General features: G+C 46.3%; 1 protein-coding gene and 1 long non-coding RNA gene across 2 annotated transcripts in view; one reads left to right on the forward strand and one right to left on the reverse strand.

Moving 5' to 3' along the window:
• The window catches only part of LRRTM4 (leucine rich repeat transmembrane neuronal 4), a 165329-nt gene that overhangs the window by 20614 nt on the left and 123926 nt on the right, over positions 1–20789 (forward strand). The window lies entirely within an intron of this gene.
• Positions 9872–13841, reverse strand: LOC131589750 (uncharacterized). The gene is made up of 3 exons (XR_009279840.1): positions 13642–13841; positions 10720–10965; positions 9872–9994 (listed from the first exon to the last, which is right to left on the reverse strand). It is a non-coding gene; the product is annotated as an uncharacterized LOC131589750 (long non-coding RNA).

The following is a 20789-nucleotide window of genomic DNA, read 5'->3' on the forward strand; positions in this document are numbered from 1 at the left end:
GAAAGATATGTTTTGTAGAAACAAAACTAAATATAAAGCATGGAAAAGCCTCTCCCCCCAAGTGGGATGAGGCTTTCTGCCGAGAGGTTGCTGATTACCAGCAACGCCCAAGATAACTAACCAAAACTGGCCCATCAACCCAAACAAACACACAGGACACGGACCATCAGGAAAACAATGACACTGGCTCGGGAAATTATCTACCTCCGGATCCAAGCAACGCCCTGCGGATTCCAGTGGGTAGAGAAACTGATCAATCGAAAAAGACAAGTTCCAAAAGAAAAGCCTCGCCAGACTCAAACATCTCTGTGTCGAAGAAGCAATCAGGGAAAACAAAGGAGGAAACCCGGCCAAGATATTCATCGGCACCAGCCCGGATTCCACCACCCTGTCATGAAAACTTTAACTTTGCAACACACAGAGTCTCCTTTGCATGAGAGGAGACTCTGGCCGGACACAAAAATAATATCATCATTCTAGGGCAGGAAATCCATTCACTGGACAATCAAGGACACTTGGTGAATGGAACTTGCCTGGAATTTTGGCCTGAGGACTTAAAAATCCTATAAAACCCCAATCCTGAGGCTGCTCAGACGTGGATTTGGGAAACCTATACCTCCGGTGTAGACCCCTGTCCACCCAGCGCTGCGCTGTTCTTTTTATTGTGGGTTTTTATCGCTGTTTCTGTTTATTATTGTTTATTAATAAATTTCTCTTTCAAAATTGCCTTTGCATTTATAACAATGTGTTAATTAAATCATCATAATTGTGGTTTCTGGAGACTGACAGGTTATAAATAGTGTTCCTTCTCCCCCTCCTGCAATAATTGGTGGGAATGACGGGCAAACCAGCCATTGTTTAACTGTGCCTGTGACACCGCTCTTCCCATTCCAACCCCATTTCTCTGCAGACTTGATTGTCCTGAAATAATCAGCAGTGTCATCCTCAAAGGCTGCTTAATTGCCAGGCACTTCTCACATTACTGGACAAGGAGAGAAGTGCTTTTCATCATCATCCCTTTAATTTAGCGGGATGGGAGGTCAGGAGCTCCGGAGGCCAGGGCAGAAGTTCTGTGTACACACTTGTGACAGGACACCCTGAGTAAACACTGACGTATTTTAGTCATCATTTTACCTCCATCCATCCTGCCTCCTCCCAGACTTTGTGGAAATAGAAGCCTTGGTGTTCTGGACATCGTTTTCCTCTGTTGCTGCCATGGAATCATGGAATGGGTTGGGTTGGGAAAGGACCTTAAATCCCATCCCATTAAATCGCATGGGCAGGGACAGCTCCCACTATCCCAGGGTGCTCCAGCCTGGCCTTGGACACTTCCAGGAATCCAGGGGAGCCACAGCTCCTCTGGGAATTCCATCCCAGCCCTCCCCACCCTCCCAGGGAGGAATTTCTCGCAACCCTTCAGTTCAAAGCCGTTAGAGGCAGTTTAAATCACCCAGGCAGGCCCAGCTTTGCTGTGCAGTCACTGGAAAAAGTCAGAACAACCTGGTGGGATCACACCTGGCCTGGAAAAAAATTCCAGTTACAGCTCAGAGGATGGGAAAGAAAATGCTCCCAACACTGAAGCTGACCAAGACTTTGTACCCATCTCTCTGCTCCCCTTCTGACCTTCCCCAGCTTCAGGGCAGCTCTGTCTGGAGTGTGAGGTTGAGGCAGGAAGGATGGGAATGGGAACACCTCGGGATGGCATCATGCACCATCCCACTTAGGCTCTGCTCCCCTTTAATGTGGGTCTGTTTACGGCTCTAATTTGCAGAAGAACCCCAGGCCAGAGCTTGGGCTGCTGCTCTGGATCCTCCTCTTCCAATTATCCAAGGAAACCACACAGTTCCTTGAGCTCTGGAGTGCTGGCATGTGTCCTGCTGGTTGGTACAATCCAGGGCTCTGCAAGGTTCAAGGATTTACACTATTGTGGAATCAGAAAAGGTTGGAAATTGGAATGGAATTGCTTAGGTTGGAGAAACTCTATAAAAATCATCGATTCTGCTGCTGAGGCCACCACGGATCACGTCCTCAAGTGCAACATCCACACGGATTTTAAACCCCACTGGGAATGCAGACTCCACCACTGCACTTGTTCAATGCCTGAAGACCCTTCTGGGGAAGAAACTTCCCCCGATATCCAACCTCACCCTCCCTTGGTGCAACCTGAGGCCGTTTCCTCGAGCTGGAGGAAGTTTCTCCACAGGAAACTCATCTCTTCTTTCCAGTACTGGAGGATGTCCCTCCTTGCTGTGAATTTGGCAAGCAGGAGGATCCAGGATGAGGCAGCAGCATCTGGGAGCTGTTGTGAACCCTCGCTGTAGTTTATTGTGAGCAGGCAAAGATCGCTTCATCGCAAACTGTTGCGCTTCAAAAGAAGAAAGCAAAGCAAAGTCACGTTGACTTTCACTAGAACCCGAGCATTGAAACCAGTCCTTGAACCTTTGAAAATCCCTCCTGGCTCGCTGTCCCTGCCCTCCCCTCCACTTACTGGGGTGCCCTGCCTTTCTCCGCTGCCTCTGTGGGGGCTCTGGAACGGGGCTGGGGTTTGGCTGCTGCTGCAGCATGAAAGGGAAAAGCATCGTCTGGAGCCTCCAGGGCCTCCAGCCGCGCCTGTTTTGTTCCTGCCATAAAAGCCACTCTGAAGAGCTCTGCTTTGTCTTGGGGAGGCATTAGCACAAGGCTGTTTAGTGCTTTTAAAACTCTATCCTATATTCAGATGCAACAGAGACTGACTTACAGCCACTCAGGTGCTGCCTCGTCCCCGGAGTGAAATCCAACGATTTCAATGGAAATTTCGCAGCCATTTCTTCCCCCAGAGTTATAATTTTCTTTCTCAGAGCTTCTAAATCACACGTTAGGCTGCTGGTTTTAAAAGCCACATCAATGTCACTTGTGAAGGCAAATGAAGGCAGAGCGTGGTTTCTCTGCAGTGGGAACACAAATTGTACAAATCAGGAAAGGAAGGAGCCCACTGGCGATTTTGAATTATGAGAAATTTTTATTTGAAAACAAAATCTATGGGTATTTCCTTCAGTGTTATTGCTTTGTTGAATATATTAAAGGTCCCAGTGTGTATAAATTCCTCAACAATCTGAAGAATTGATTAACCTCTCTCTGTTTATGATTAGCTCCCAAATTTATTCTATTAATTTTTGAGAGTGAGGTCTGGATGCTGTTGTTTTGCTGTAAAAGGTGAGGGACTGGAATTAACGTTGCCTCAATGAGTTTTCCATGGAGGCAATAAGGAAAAGCAGGGAAAAAATGTCATATTTCCCCGATATTTTGCCCTGAGTCTCACAAATGTATGGATGTAGTGAAGGTGACATGGCAGAGCTCTGGATGGGCTTTAAAGTCCTTCCCAACCCAAACCATTCCAGGATTTTCTGATTTTACAAAAAAGAAATAAAAAATTGAAGAGGGGCAGAGGCGTTTCCCCACCTGCTTTGCCACCTTGTCTGTCAAGGGCCACCCAACCTGAGAAATTTCACTGTTTCCAGCACCAGTAATTCCTCTGCACTAAAAGGTGCCTCCAGAGAGTCACTTGAGGACTCACAGAGCAAACTCCACTTCCCCGATAATTTGTTCCAAAGGTTAATAACCTCCACAGCACGAAATAACTCGTCCAGCTGCTAAAATCACTCCTTTCTCCAGCGTGGCATTAAGCTGGAGAAGTGGGATAAGTGGGTGGAGGATGAATCTGGGGTTTAGTGCGTGCCTCAGGAGAGCTGTGTGTGCTCCCCGGCCCTGTGGCCACAAACCCCTGTGGAGATTTTCATGTGGAAACAGCCCCATTCCTGCCCCTCAACAAAATCCCATTTCAATGGAATCATCCCAGGAAAGCTGAGATTTATCCCAACTGCTGATAAGAAATTCTCCTGCTCCTTTCATCCTGTTTTGTCTCAGTCCATGGCTGGGTCCTGCCCTGCTCCGTGTGGGAGCCATTCCCAGGTTTTCCCTTCATGGACTTGCTCTTCCAGCTCTCTCAGACCAAAAGAAGGAGCCTGTGGCATCTCCACATTTCTCTCCACGGAGCACTGGCCATAATCTTGTTGGGATAGCATTAAAAGTATGGATGTTTTTCCATGCTATGAAATTTAAGGCTAAACACCATTTAAATGCCATTTAAAGTGGTGTAATCCACGTTCCCATTAAGATGGAAGTCACCAAAAGCCTCATGCATGCAAAAATCACTGTAAACCAAGTTCAAGATCATGTCACTACATTCTCAGATTGGTGGGAATTCTGGTGGCCAGGTAAGACAGGGTAGGGGCTGGCCTCAATTGGAACTTACAGCAGCAATTAATTAGTGGCTGTGTGTACATTTTGTAAGTGGTTTAAGAAGTACTGGTTAAACATTGATGAATTTTAAAGCAGGATAAGCACATAAATAAGAGGTCACATGTGATTTCTGATCATTTCTTGCAGCGTGTATCAATTTTTTATTAATTCTGGAGAGCTGTTTACAAACTGCCTGGCACCAGCTGCAGTCAGAAAGCAAATAAAGCCCTCAGAAAAGGAGGGAGAACCCGACAGAAATGCTTCCCTCCTCCAGGGGCATCAGGATGAGCCATTCAGGGATCAAAACTCGGCGTGGGGCTGTTCCCAGTGGGTGCTGAGACAAAGTGGGGATTGTGGGACCTCTGGGCCAGTCCCAGCCCGGAAGCTGGAAGTTCAGAAAGGTCTCATTTGGGATGTTTTATGTTATTCCAGACTTTTTATACACAGGAGTGGCGTGGTTTGAGTTATCCTGAGGCCAGAAGAGGCGTAAAGGGATGCCCATACACAAACACAGCCTTGCCTTGCTCTGAGCTGTAAAGTCACTCTTTGGAGCGCCTTCAAACCGAGGAGATTTCCTTGATCCTGGAGACGAGAGGTGGGAGTGACAGCTTGGGCTGGCAGAGCCTCAGGCTGGTGCAAACCACACTGAAATCCGTGGATATCTCATTATTCTTTGCACAAAACTGTGGCAGAGTTCACCAATCTGCGTGGGGGAGGCAAGTGTAGGAACCAGGATTTCCGTGGGGGAAGAACTGGGGATGGGAGAACTTGGAGCCACTGCAAACCCATCAGTCCCAGGTGGAACAAACCCTCTGGGGCATTTCCTTCAGCAGCAGAAACAATGCAGGTGAAGGAGTTATCCCAAAATTCCCAGCTGAGAGCGGCTGAGCTCCAGAGGAGCTCTGGGGGCTGTGTCAGGAAGGATGTGCTGCTCCCAGATAACATCCACCGCTTGTCCTGTGAATTCCAGAGTCTTTATAAACCTTTCACAAAGAAGAATAGGAAAAAAAAATCCTCTTTTCTCTCTGTTTCCCTTCCCTGGATGACTGTTGGTACACTGGGATCCTCCTGGGAGCCCTGCTCATGGCAAGGTGTCCCTGGGCATCAGCTCTGCCTTTGTTTCCAAGCTCTGCAATATTTCCCTTCTTCCAGGTGGGCATTTTCTCTCCCCTCTGCTTGTGCTGATTGCTGATTATGTGGATGTAAGGATTGCTTTGTTTCCTTTGGAAAGCCTTTGCTTGGGACCGTTTCATCCTCAGCTTGGAAGCAGAGAGCGGCAGGAACATCAAACAGAGCTCTCTGTGCCACCTGTCTCCCTGCCAATAGGCAATTCTCATCTTTCTATTTAATGTATTTCCATCCCTTCATCCATTTGATGCTTTATCTGAAGCTTTTTCTATCTTCCCTCCCTGATTCTTTTATTGCCAGGTGTTTTTTCCCCTCCTCCGAGCCTCAGCTGATTTCTTCAGGGAAGGTCCTCGTCAGGTTTCCCTGCAGGAAGGATCCTTACAAAGGCTGCTGCTCTGGTGCTGTCCATTTGTATCTCTTTGTGTCACCTCTTTGAAGTGATATTCCCCCCTTCGTGTTTCACGAGGCGATCTTAAATTTTTGAGCAAAAAATCGCTTTATCCATACAAGGTCTGATCGTTTCCCTCCCACTTTCTCTCCATGCCAGCTGTTTGGATTTATTGGAGGGTGGTGCACAGAGGCTCTGCTGAGTCTGAGCCCCTCTTCCAGAGGCTGTTTCAAGCTTTGGAATGTCCCTGCTCCAGTGACCTGGGCATCAGCAGAGCCTGGCTTTGTGTCACCGTGTCCTGGGCTCAGGATCCACCTCTGGCCTTGGAAAGTCCTCAAATCGCATCCAGTTCAACACAATCCATGGCAGGGACAGCTCCCACTGTCCCAGGCTGCTCCAGCCTGGCCTTGGAAACTTCCAGGGATCCAGGGGCAGCCACAGCTCCTCTGGGAATTCCATCCCAGCCCCTCTGGACCCTCCCAGCCAGGAATTCCTTCCCAAAATCCCATCTAAATCTCCCCTTTTCCAGTGGGAGCCATTCTCTGTGTCCTGTCCCTCCATCCCTTGTCCCCAGCCCCTCTCCAGCTCTCCTGGAGCTCCTTTATGTCCTGCAAGAGGCTCTGAGCTCTCCCATCTGCAGAATCTCTCTTTTGCTTTCAAATTCACCATCCTGGAAGATTTCTGGGTCTTTCCACAACTTTTTCCACTTGTGCCATTAACCAGACAACCTCTGGCCTGTAAATTTGAGTTTTATAATCTTCTTTCTCACACAGAGAATCCCCTTGGAGCCAATAAACTTTGTAGTGGCCTCAAACCACACATCGGCATCAGGCTTTACCCAGTTTAAACTGCTTTTTCCTTAAGCCAAGCAGATTACCAGTACCTCCAGTCTGATTCCCATTTTGGAACTCACTTTGTAAAAAATTCACCAGAAAAGTTGTTCCTCTGGAATATAATCCCATCCAGGAAATCTGGGAATGAGGAATTTGGGAGGGACAGACTCTCCCCCTTCACTGGAGCTGCTTTAGAGCAGGCTCACCACAATATTCTAGATTTTTGTACATGTGCAAGGGCAGAAATGGGACACACGCAATATTTATGGAAACGAAGCCTAGAAATGAAAATGGGGGTGGGCCATCCTCCATTCCAAAAGTGCAGGGAGACCTTGAAAAGCTCTTTCTGATGCTGGCAGGGCTGGTGTGACCCAGTTCTCCAGGCCTGTGGTGCTGAGCTGTGTGATTCCCTCGTGCAGCAGCTCCAGAACATTCCTGAGCAGGGCGGGGAACCGGCCAGGAATGGATTTAGTTTGGTGCTGCTGAGCTCCTGCAAGGTGCAAAACCAGGCCCAGGGTGGGATTGTCCTGGTGCCTGTGCAGGGCCAGACTGGAAGATCCAGCTGGGTCCTTTCCAGCCCAGGCTGTTCCATGGTTCCCTGAGCTCCTGCTGGGAAAGGCTCATCCCCTATCCTGACTGGAGCCTGCCACTGAGGATGTGAATGCACAAAACCATTTATCAACAGAGCTGGGGAGCCCAGCTGGAGCATCTCCAGCCCCCCAAAACCCTGCACGACCCAGGACACTCGGCTGGGGGAACATCTGAGTGCCAGGAGCCTCTGGAGCCTGAGCCAGATCTTGGCTCTGGTGCTGCTTTAAATCCGTCTGCCCCATGCTCTGCAGTGTCCTGGCCTAGGTGAAAACACTTTAAAATGCTCAGGTCATTTCTTAAAGGATGGAAAAGCATGGATTTCCCATGTTTGTGTTGCACCCAGAGCACTCAGCTCCTCATCCATGGAATCCCCACAAAAAGAAATAATCCCTGCAGGATTAACCCCTTCCCTTCCCTTCCCTTCCCTTCCCTTCCCTTCCCTTCCCTTCCCTTCCCTTCCCTTCCCTTCCCTTCCCTTCCCTTCCCTTCCCTTCCCTTCCCTTCCCTTCCCTTCCCTTCCCTTCCCTTCCCTTCCCTTCCCTTCCCTTCCCTTCCCTTCCCTTCCCTTCCCTTCCCTTCCCTTCCCTTCCCTTCCCTTCCCTTCCCTTCCCTTCCCTTCCCTTCCCTTCCCTTCCCTTCCCTTCCCTTCCCTTCCCTTCCCTTCCCTTCCCTTCCCTTCCCTTCCCTTCCCTTCCCTTCCCTTCCCTTCCCTTCCCTTCCCTTCCCTTCCCTTCCCTTTATAATTTGATTGACCAAATCTCATTTTCCTTAGTGCTTCATAAAAAGATTTCAAGACAATCTCAAAATAAACCCAACGTTTATATGGATTATTTAAAAAAAAAATAAATTAACATGTTCCCATGAGTGTTTCAGTAGGAAGTTGAATTTGATTTTTAGGATGCTTTGAGGTTTGCTTGAAAACTGGGAATTTACAGGGCTTGGGGTAAGGGTTTGGGTTTTGGTAAGGTTGGATTATGGAATCCCGGAGTGATTTGGCTTTGAGGATCATCCCATTCCACCCTCCTGGATGTGTTTTCCCTCCTGGATGTGCTGTGTGAGGAAAACCAGCAAAAACTCCGAGTGCCACCTGAACTTGAGCTTCCCTGAGGGGTTTATTCCCCTGGGAACACGTAAATAAACAATCACATTTCTCCTCTGGCTGGGCCAGCTGGCAGGGGGGGAACATGAGCACGGAATTCTCCGCATGGAATTCTGGCCAGCCTCATCTCTAAACTCTCCCCTGCCTGGAGTTACTGGTGGGTCTCTCGTTGCACAAGGGGAATTAAGCAAAGAGCGTTTTTTTTTTGGTCAGTAGAGAAAACTCCTTCTGTTTATTCTGCCTGTTGTTATTTTTTCCTGTTGTAAAACGCCGAAGCAGATTGCAGCTGGAATAAACCATCTGCTGCCTGTCACAGCTCCTGGATATCCCACATGTGGGGGAAATTGCTTATTGATCCAGCCAAGTGTGAACAAGTAAGGGAGCCATGGAAATATTTGTGTGTCCAATGGACACTCTCAGGGCTGCACGCGAGTCCTGCCCGGAGGTCATCAACTTATAGAGGAAAAAAAAAATCAGTTAAAAAAATAATAAATCATTTATTTCTATAGGAAATATATAGTTTTAGTGAAAAAAATTATTGGAGAAAGACAGACAATGCGCTTAAAAACAGGAATATGGGCATTTTGGTGATTTTCTGTGCTCTGTGTGGTGGCTTCTGCACAAACTGGAAGTTATTTCCATCAGCTGAATCACCCAGAGAGCCTTGGTGATGTTCCATGTACATTTATTTAACCAGTCATTTGCACACCCTGCATTTCATTTTAACACCTGAAACCTGCTGGGACGGGGTCCAGAACAGCCTGGGAATTGTTTTCCTGCAGGGATTCCAACACCTCAGTCTGGAAATGCTCCTGTGGGACTGAAAGCTGGAGAATTCCAGGACTTTTGGGGAGGAGAGTTGGAGCACAGGGTGGACTGGAGGAGATGGATTGGTTGGGAGAGCATTGCAAGCTCTCAAGAGAATAAAAAAAGAGAATAAAAAAGGTGGAGAGTTGTAAAAGTCACAGCAGAGAACCTGTGGATGGCTGCCTGGAATTCCTGAGGGAATCTTGTTCTGGGCTGGGCAGGTGGAGCTGGCTCTGCTTTTAGCCATGACTGAGCTGCTCTCACAGGGATTTATGCTGCATTCTCCAATATTTGTTATTTTAGAAACTCTCTCCTCTCCATGTCATGATCCTGCCTTTCCCTCAAAGGGACAGGGAAGGAGTTCTCCCTTCCACACACACAGCAATGGAATTTTGTCCTGGATTTCAAATGCTGTGAATCACTGCTGCTGGAATTGCTCATATATCAATATATTTCTACATTTTAACCAAGTTTGCAAATTTAAAAAATGCCAAATGAGGATCAGGATCGTAATTTGTTTGGCTGAGGCACAGAACTCACTGCAGCAAGGAGGGATTGCCCAAGTGTCTTCCTGCATTTTCCATCAGCATTTCTGGAAGAGCAAAAATCTTTATTTTCCCCTTATCGACGAGCTTATTTTGCATGATTCCCTTTCTCCTCCAGAATCTCCTTGTCGCTGCCTGGGGGATGTTTTCCTGCTGGAATTGTGTCCAGGGTGAAGTTCCAGTGGGAGGAACCTCCTTGGAGGTGCTCTGGGTTTGTCCTGTTTAATTCTGGGAGCAGCTGTGGCTCGGGGGTGTGGGCTGAGCCAGCTCCGGTACAGTGAAATAAATCCGCGTGGTTGTGCGGGACTCTGCAGTCATTTCGCTCCTAAAATGATAAGTAATTAAACAGCTAATTAATTTGGTGTTATAGTCTCTGCTAGGGATTACTGAGCCTTGCTGGATGTGTGTGGAGAAGGAGGGGAAGCAAGTTTTTAGTGGAATAGTTCAGGATTTTTGGGGTGGGCTCGGTTCAGGTCTCTGCTCTCCCAGTGCCATCCCTGCCCTCGTGTTCCCGTTCCCAGCTGGGCTGGGAGCTCTGGTTTTCCTCCAAATTTTGGGCTTTTTTGAGGGCTAAGAGTGAGTGGAAGGCTGTGTGCTGCACCCCCCCAAAATGGGGCACCATGACAAGAGGGGTTACAGGAATAAATGGATTTATAAACGAATTTCTGTGTCATTCTCCCCAGATCCCTGATTTTTACAGCTGGGATCTGCTCACAAATGGACCTGAGTGATCAAAGCAATTGGCCAAGGTAAAGGAGCGATTTTGACTCTGAACTTCACCCTGGTGGCTGTGACCTGTTGCTCAAAATGAACTGAATAGAAATCACTTTATAAACGAATTATTTAATAAATCTATTTATTCCTGCATGGGATGGCCTGGACTGCAGAGGACTTCAGAGACAATCCAGCTCCAACCCAGGCAGGGGCAGGGACAGCTCCCAGCAGAGCAGGGGGCTCAGAACCCCAACCTGAGCCCACCCTGGCTGGGTTTGGGGCTGTTCCCTTGTGGGACAGAGCCCAGCCACTCTCACACACACTGAAAAAACCCACCCTGGGAGAGCTTTGTGGAGTCCCAGGAGACTCCAGACACAGGAGATTACCAGCACTGACTCAACACAGCGTGAAATATTTGATTTTCATTTCCACGCTGCACTGGAAGTGGGGATGCTCATCCTGGCAGCGATGGATGGACACAAATAAAGCACCAGGAACTGCAGCCGTGGCATCAATCTGATTCTGGCTTCAGAAACACAGGCCACGAGCCCCAAAAACCACGCTGGGTGCTTCTAACAAACCCTGAAAAATAAAATACATATCATGTATTTTATAGATAATACAAATATATATATATATATATATATATATATATATATATATATATATAATAATGTATGTATCTATATATAATAGAAATATACATGTATATATAATATTAACATATACATATCTATATATTATAATATATACATGTATCTAGATATTATATGTATCTATATATTATATAGCTATATATTATAATATATAGATATATATAATAGAATATAAATATACATGTATATATAATATAAACATATACATGTCTATATATTATAATATATACATATATCTAGATATTATATGTATCTATATATTACAAATATTTGTGTATCTATATATTATAATATAAACATATATGTATCTACGTATTATAATATAAATATTTATGTATCTATATATTATAATATGTATTTATAATATATTGATACATGTATATTTCTATTATAATAGAAACATATGTATCTATATATTATAATATAAATATTTGTGTATGTATATATTTTAATATATGTATTTATATATTATAATATGAATATATACATATCTATATATAATAAATATACATGTATCTATGTATTATAATATAATATATGCATTTATATATTATAATATAAACATATGCATATCTATATATTATAATATGAATAAATACATATATATTATAATATAAATATTTATGCATCTATATATTATAAATATACATGTATCTATATATCATAATATATATGTATACATAGATACATATAATTTATATCTATATAATGTATAAAATACATTTAATGTGCCTTTATTAAACATTTCCCTGGTGCACAGAGAGCTCCTCATGTGTGGCAAAGGCTCCTGTGAGATGCAGACCCCTGGATGCTCCTGGAGAGATTCCAGAGGCAGGAGCTCCCCAGGTTTGCCCTTTGCAGAGGAGCCTCACAAGGATTTTTGGGGCATTTTGCAGAAAAAGGACGTGCTCAACATCCTCTTTCATGGATCATTTACCTGCAGCCCAGAACTATTAAAAAATGCAAATGTTGGAAGTTTAAAATGCAAGCCAGGATGGGTTGTGATGAATCTCCTCATGAAAAATCATCCTTCTTTCTTTTAGCATAAAAATGCAGCTGGGTTTGGGGCATTGATGTCCTTTGGGCTGCCTGACAGCTCCAAGGCTCAACGCTCTGCCGTCCCCAGAATCACAGAGCTGGCTTGGAAGAGACCTTTAAAATCATTGAGTCCAACCCAAAAGGAGGAAAAGATGGTCAGGAGGTAGATGTCAACAGAACTGCACAAGTGCTAAAGCTGGCTCACAGGACAACTCGAGAGAGTTAGAAAACACTGGAAAATGTGCTTTAAAATCCCAGTGCTCTGTTTTCTATCCTCTGCTTTCCTTTAAAATAACCTCCGCCGCAGATGGGGTGTGCTCAGGATTGATTGCTTTGTTTTTGTCCCCACTGAGGGTGGGTGTCACAGGATTGTCACAGTACAGCTGGACTGGACAAGGTAAACCTGACCATAACACAAATCCAGTTCAGCTGGGCTTGCTCATGTCTGAACACATCCCTGGATAAGTTCTGGGGGAGCCAGCCCCATCCCAGCTGAGAGGAAAGCACAGGAACAGCCGGGACACCGGGCAGGGAGAGAGATCTCAGCCAGTGGTGTCCAGCCCAGGAGGTTTGAATTGGGGATTTAAGTGAGTTCTGGATAATAACCGAGGCTGTTTGTCTCATGAGCACCTGGAGCACAAGTTGGGGGTTTTGTGTCCCCACCCACGGCTGGCACGTTACAGGTGAGGGAGAATCCTCAGGAGGATCCCGTCCTGCCCTCCTGGCTGGGGAACTGTGGACATCATTTTCTGAACCTGAGAGAGGCTCAGGCTCTCAGGGGCTGAGCTGTTCCCAAGGGAAAGTCTTTTGGGAACTTTTTCTCTCTCGAGGACTGCTGTGTAAATAAGGTTTTGGATCCTCAAAACAATGGCACATCTTCTGAGAGTGTTTTTCTCTTGTCCCTCAAAACAATGGCACATGTTCTGAGAGTGTTTTTCTCTTGTCCCTCAAACCAATGGCACATGTTCTGAGAGTGTTTTTCTCTTGTCCCACCAAAGGGATAAGGGAGGTGTTGTTCCTTACACCAATCAGGCCAACCTGTATTGGAACACCTTATAAAAAGGACTGAGAACCCCAAAATAAAGGCTTTTGCCTCCTGAAATAAACCTTGGATGCTGTGTGGGATTGAACCCTCGCTCTCTGCTTGGTGTCCTCTAGTGACAGGGGACAGCCAGCGGCAGGGCTCAGCTCTGGCCTCCACACACCCCTGTGGATGGGATTCCTCACATCAAACCACTCAATTAAAAGCCCTTCTAACAGTTCTCAGACTGCTTGCTTTCTGAGCCTCAGAAGCAGATAGCAAAGCTTTGAAGATCAATGTTTTGGGGGGGTTTTGGGGTTTTTTTTCCTCCTTTCTGCAGTAGTGAAGCACTAAGCTGATCAGGTTTGGGCAAGCATAGCTGGACCCAGTGGCTTTTGGCTCTTCTGGCCTAATTAATATTGATATAATGCACCTACACGGCTCCAGGAGTTTCTTATCTGGTGTTCAGAGGTGCTGAGCAACACTCTGAAGCCCACTGAAGCTTCTGATTTTCTGTCAAACCAAGAACCTGACCGTTCTCACCTGGTAAACTTCAGCTGCTGCCACCCTCGTGTGTCCATCCTGCCTCGGTTTCAAAGCAGCCTCTTCTAAACCATCAATAAATCCTCTCCTTTTAATCTGCCCAGCAGCGAGGAGCTCTCAGTGCTTCCTCCCAGGCCCTAATTTGTGCATTTTCCTCCTTGACGAGATCAGTGGGTATCACAATTCCGCTGATCTGAAAGGGTGTGGGTGATCCTGCTCCACGTTATGCTAAAAAGAATTTAAACCTGAATGCTCTGCTTAGTTAATGATAATGCCTGAGCACATTACATCTTCCAGGAGCTGTACAAACATTAACTAATTAGTACCCCCACTAATACATAATAGGCCAGCACGGGCTGTAATTATGCATTGCTATCAGAGCTGGAGGAATTATTCATTGAGAAGAATTTATCCAAGACATTTTGCTTTTTCTTTTTTTTCTTTCCCCCCCTTTCCTGTCATGAATCTGTTTGCAAAATATTCCCAGGTGTGGTTGTAGCTGCTCCCACCCCAGCCCCAGCGGGAGGAAAAGTTGTTCTCGGGATTCTGTGCCATCAGTTCCTCCTTTTGTTTGATCCCAGAATCCCTGAATGGGTTGGGAGGGACCTTAAAGCTCATCCAGTTCCAAACCCCAGCATTTTGGGGCTGTTTATTTTGGGACTATTATTTATTTGGGACTATTATTTATTTGGGACTATTATTTATTTTTGACTATTACTTATTTTGGGACTATTATTCATTTGGGACTATTACTTATTTTGGGACTATTATTTATTTTGGACTATTATTTATTCAGGGACTTATTATCTCCAGGCCCAGGTGAGCCAGGCCCCCAGAGCATCCCCTCCACATCCCCTCTGGCCTGAGTGTGAATTTATGGCTGAATGTGCTTGCAGGGCTTTTCCAACCTCAATAATCCTGTGAAATTGTTATCAAGGGAAGGGACAAAGTGGTGGGAAGGGGAATGGATGCAGGAAAAAGGAATTAAAAAATCCCATGATCGAGTAAATCCATTCTGAGTGGTTGTATTGGAATTTAATTTAATGAAAACTTGTATATATCTCTCCAGATAATACATATATACATGCATCTATATATAGAGAAAGCAATAAATGTATTTATATCAGGAGGGAAGTGCACTCTGTCACTGCTTCTTCTGCAAATGTCTCTGTATTCAGATTTGCTGTTTAATTGTTGCTGCTTTCCCAGCACTTTTGGGAGCATGAGGGAGATTGGAAGTGTTTAATCTTGGAAAAGAGATGACTGAGATGAGGCGTGATTAAAGAATTCTCAATAATGGCTGATTTCAACAAGAGTTATTTGGAGCTTCTCCTCTGTCTCGCTGCTCAGAAATTAGGAGATAGTGAAACTGAAAGATGGGAGGCAAAAAAAAAAAAAAAAAAAAAAAAGAAAATAATCAGGCAGAAATACTTTTCTTCATTAGAAAAATAAATCTGGGGGAGTCGCAGTCATGAGATGTCCACGGGCTGAGATTTCCTGGCTTTAAAGAGAAATGGGCAGGAACAACTAAAAATGGATCAGGTGGTGCTTTCAAGATATGTACAGATATTTCAGAAAACATGTAGAGATATTTTATGGGATATGTGCAGATATTTTATGAAATGTCTGTGTATTTTAAGAACTATTCCCAGATTGCAGTGGACCATGGCTGGGGTTGGAAGGAGAAAGTTCCTTCCAACCCAAATCAATCCATGAAACGATGATTTATGATATAAAATTTCACTCTTTGAGTTTAAGCGAGCCTCAGGTCATGAGGAAAAAGATGATTTTCTCATCTGGTAAATTATTTTTACTCTTCTTGCTGTCTCTTTTGGTTGCTCTACCCACACTGGTCAGAGGGAGCTGAAAGTCCCCGGATCCGGAACATTCCTTTGGGTGAAACGAGGCTCTCCCTTTACAGAAAACACCCCTAGAAGTACATCCCTTATGGAACTCCTCTCCTGTCTGCCATATTCACACTTTTTGTTAACAGTTGCTCGGATTTTGGTCTGCTGCTCAAAGCCACACTCTAAAAATTCCCCCCGTCGTCTCCTGGGGCGGCCGCAGATGGAGCAGAAGGCTGAGGGGAAGAGCTGCAGGGAAGTCTCTCGTTGCCTCCCCTGGCATTTTTTGATCCTCTCTCTCAAAGAAGAGGAGGTGAAAATACAAATATGGGCTAAAAGCAGCCTGTTAGTCTGGGAAAGCTCTGGGATCACTGTGGTGGGCACAGCATCCTTCAGGTAACCACAGCAACCGGGGGGGGTCGTGTTCTTCGCTGGGAGGACTCAGAAAATGCCATTTTTTTGTCAAAAGCGGGGGATTTATAAATACCTGCCGGGAATGTGCTCCCCAGGATGGGTCCTTGTCGTGGTTTTAATGGTGTTCCAGTGAAAAAAGGGCTGTTAATAGCTTTTACTGAGGAAATAAAAGGAGGAGAACTCACGTCTCAGGTGATAATTTGTCTGATCTGACTGCAGGATCTGTGTTTGGCCCATCCAGGTGTGCTTGGCTGGAGGATCTTCAAAGAATTTATAAGGAAAAAAGGCATTAATTAGTCCTGAAGGTGGCTTTTGTGCATGAAGTAAAAGGGTCTGGAGAGCGATGCTGGGACAGAAATCCAGTGCCCTTCCCCAGGCCCAGGGAACAACATCTGGAATCCCCCTGCCCATGGCAGGGCTGGAACTGGATGAGCTTTAAGGCTCCTTCCAAGCCAAACCATTCTGTGATTTTATGATTTTTTGATTTTATGATTCTTTGATTCCAATCCCATCATTCAGAGCCAGGGCATCTTTTGGCCAATTTCTCTGGGGGCTGGGGGTGGAAAATTTGTTGTTTAGCTGCCCAAAGAGTGAGATTTGACTACAAAAACCAAGCACTGAGACAGAGAAATCAGTCCATGGGGCTTTGGGGACACGAGGTGATGCCAGGGGAGCTGTGGTGGGAATGGAGAGTCCTGGGATGAGGGGAGTGGGGTTTTCTGAGGGACATTCCCTGGAGGCTCTGGGTGGGCCAGGGTTGGTCCTGCCTTGGGGCTGGGGCTGCTCTTGATGCCTGAGGGTTTCATCTTTTCCATTTCCCAGGTATTTGTGTCCCTGCAGCTCTTTAGTGTGGAACTCCAAACTCCACACCCAGCAGCAGCTGCTGCCTCCCCACTTTGGGCAGACACAGCAATTCCTCTCCAGGCCTGGCAGCCAAGGACACCTCACTGCCTCAGGCCCCAGAGATGCAAACAAAAGGGAGCTGGGGGCAGCAAACTTGGGGGAAATCCCTTCATTCCCTGCAGCTGGAATTGGGAGATGAACCCCAATGTGCAAATGCACCAAACTTATAAAAGTGGGAAACCCGTGACTATCTGTCCATTTTGGGTGGGTTTTGTCTGCCTGAAATGCACCTGAAGGCCCTTCCATAAACAGAAGTGCTTTTTATTCCCTGAATTTTGTCTGGCCTCCGTTTTTAGTAGTCCCAAAAAGGCATCACTCTCCTGCATCCCAGCCCCAGCTGCTCTGGCTCCGTGTCCCTGGAGATGATGTTCCTAAATGCCTGTTTCCCTGACAACCAAAGCCTAACAAATGATTGGTCAATTGATAAATATTTTTAGGATGGAGCACAGTTTATAACCTGCTGCCAGATTTCCCGGGGAATGGGATATGGGAGATCTGAGCCCCAGCTTTGGCACAGACTCTACAAGCCTGGCTAAACCTAAATTCGCTTTGTGGTGATTTTGTGCTCCTCGGAGCCATCAAACCCAAGTGGCCGCTAATTAATCACAAATAAAAACCAGCCCAATTCTGATGTACACAGGGATGCACAGGCACGCCTGGCTCCTTTCTCTCCCACTTTCAGGAGCAGCCCCAAAATGATCCCAGGGATGTCACAGAAGGGCTGCTCCTGACAAAGCTAAATTAAAGGAATGGATGCTGTTTCATTTTCCCTGGCAGGGAGATGAGAGGGATCGTGCTCATTCCTCTTTGTAGATATGGAAATTCCCCATTATGCACATCTGGCATGGGCACTAATGAGAGCTCCTCAAAAAGCTGGGCTTTTGAAGAAAATTTGTGGCAGCACCCTGAATTATGTGGGAAAAAAGGAGAACATCATATCCACGCATCTTTTTTCCTACCCTGTCCTACTGAAATATTAAGTTAATGTCTCTAAATAGCTGGAATTTGGGATGTCTGTAATTCCTGGGTTTGGGGATTCATTTGAGTCTGGTTCTCTTCGAATTGTTTAACCCTTGCATTAAAAACATCAAGTGAGCAGTAACAAAATTCATTTTTCTCTCCTTATTTCCTTCCCCTGGCTGGTTTTGATTATTGAGCTTGTAAATTACTTGGGAGCAGAGAAATTTTCTTTTGTGGGAGCGGCACAAAGGGGGTTGATCTTGCTCAGTGATTCACGGCTGCTTAGATAAACTTGTTTTGGAGTAATCTTTACCTATTTCATGCTTTTTTGAGTGGTTTTTTTTTTTATTTGTTGGCTTGTTTGTGAGACTCTGATGAACTGAAGTACAGAAAAATAAGCGATGAATCAGAGTGGTGGATCAGGAACCAGGTCCTGGTTGCTTTTGATGGGAAGAGAGCCAGAAAAATGAGATTTGTTGGCCCAAAATTGCAGCAGTTTTAGGGTAGAGCAGGGAATTGAGGCCGGGGATTGTTCCCAAACAAGTGGGACTTTTTGTCAGGCACCTGGGCGAGAAAGAATCTCCAAAAACCTGGCACACAAGGGGAAGGAACGGGCAGCAGGAAGAGCTGTGATTCCACATTCCTTTGGACAGGTACTTCCATCATTCCAACAGACACCAGGAAAGGTGGAATCCTCTCCCCCGGGAGCCTGGGGCTGCTGGGGTTATCCTGGCATTCCCAGGTTTGGGTTTTACCCCTGGGATAGAATCCAGCAGAGGTGAGAGAACGCTCTCACCTGATGTCCAGGAACTCCCACTGTGCTGGAAAAGGAGACACAGACTCCCTTATTTTGGGAGTCTGGTGATGTAAAAGCTGCTTTTCTTGTGTTTTCTCAGCACTTTGGGGCCTGTGGGTCACACCTGCGTTTGTGTTTGGCTGATTCACACTTGGACTTGGTGACCTGGGAGGTCTTTTCCAGCACTGATGATTTTATGGGTAGTTTTGCCTGTACATTTGAGGCAGAGATTTCCATGGATTGATGTCTCCAACAATCCCAACATCAGCAGCAAGTTAAGCTGACACCAAGGCTGGATCCCTGCTGTCTCTCCTCAGGCTGCAGCTCAGATTTCACTTTCCAGCCCTCCTGGAGGGGGTTGTTTACCTCCCTCACCCACCTGGCTCCCCCCTTTCATGCCAGGATTATGCGGAGCAGCTCCTTTCCCTTCGAAAGCTTCACCTGGGTGCGTTTCCCAGGGATGAACGGAAATCAGGCACCCAGGAAGTTTTGCTGTTGGTTTGCCAGGAACCAAGATTCCATTTGAAGTGAGCAGAGGAACAGTAATAGAGCAGCGGGGAATTCTGTGAAGGGAATTTATGTGGAAGGGAATCGATTTCCTGCCTGTCCTCGACTCAGAGAGAATTCGTGCTGGTTTTGAAGCAGCAGCCAATACCTGTGGGGTGAGTTCAGCTGTATTTACCTCTTTTAGGTGAAGAGACACAAAAGTTTCTTTTATTTCCCTGAAATCTCCTCTGAAAGTGGCGCTGGAGCAGCCCATGGCCGGGGAAATAAATCATCATTTGCATGGAGAGTCCCGGAGTGCCAACGCCAAAACTCTGGAGCTGCTCTGATGATAAACGAGGCACATTTGGGGAGCTGGAGGAGCAAGTGAACATGACCACCTCCCAAAATGTGTCCTGGATACAATTCCTCATTGCTGACTGGAGCTATTGGCCGGAGCATCATTTCTGCGTGTTCCTGTGCCTGTTGGAGCTCACATTCCATCGATTTCATTGCAGATTCTGTTTTATTCCGTCGCTCTGCTATCAGGCAAATATCACTAAAAAGATGAACATTTACAAACTCAGAGCACAAACCAGCACAAAAGCATCTGTCTTAAGTGGGAGAGAGTCGAATAATGTGCGTGACAACAACAAAAGAGATTTGTCTGGCTGAGAGCGGGGCTGACTCTCATTTGCTGTGTGGGAAATTACGGCAGATATTGTATTAACATTGCAGGGCTCTGCCTCAGATCGAATCATGGAACACAAAAATAACCCTGGGGTTGTTACCAGCCGCAGAACTCGGGAGACTTGAGCACACAGAGCAGGGCAGGGGGAATGGCTTCAACCTGAAAGAGAGTGGACGGAATATCGGGAAGGAATTCTCCTCTTGTGGGGGTGGTGGGATGGAATTCCCAGAGAAGCTATGGCCTCATCCCTGGAAGTGTCCAAGGGCAGGTTGGACAGGGCTTGGAGCAGCCTGGGATAGTGGGAGGTGTCCAGGGCTTGGAACTGGTCCTCTCCAACCCAAACCATTCCATGATTCTCAGGCAACTCGAGTGCTGTGTCCAGTCCTGGGCCCCAATTTAGGAAGGACATGGAGGGGCTGGAGCGTGTCCAGAGAAGGGCAGCGAGGCTGGGGAGGGGTCTGGAGCACAAATCCTGTGAGGAGCAGCTGAGGGAGCTGGGGATGTTCATCCTGGGGGAGGCTCAGGGGACACCTCATCACTCCACAACACCTGGAAGTGTTTGTAGCCAGGTGGGGGTCAGTGTTTTCTCCCAGGTGACCAGTGACAAGAGGACACAGCCTTAAGTGGCACAAGGGGAAGTTTAGGTTGGACATCAGGAAAAAATTCTTCCCAGAAAGAGCGACTGGGCACTGGAATCTACTGCCCAGGGAGGTGGTGGAGTCACCATCTCTGGAGAGCTTAACAAAGCACTCAGTGCCATGGTTTCCTTGTGGAGGAGGTGTTGGGTCATAGGTTGGACTTGAAGTCCTCAAAGGGCTTTTCCAGCCTGGTTCATTCTGTGATTCTGTGATTTTGGAAGTTGGAGTGGGAGTTGGGGGAACCGCTCCTCAAATGTGGGAGCGGCTCTGGGCAGGAGGGAGATGAGGGGTTCCCCCTGCACAGCCATTAATTATTTATGCTCCAGTGCTTGTCATTAACTCTCGCTCTTGACTCAGGTTTCTCTTTAATCCAGATCAAAAACCCAAGCTCAAAACCTGCTCTGAGGGAATTTATTTAG

Source organism: Poecile atricapillus, chromosome 29, assembly GCF_030490865.1.
Source record: "Poecile atricapillus isolate bPoeAtr1 chromosome 29, bPoeAtr1.hap1, whole genome shotgun sequence".
Lineage (NCBI taxonomy): Eukaryota > Metazoa > Chordata > Aves > Passeriformes > Paridae > Poecile > Poecile atricapillus.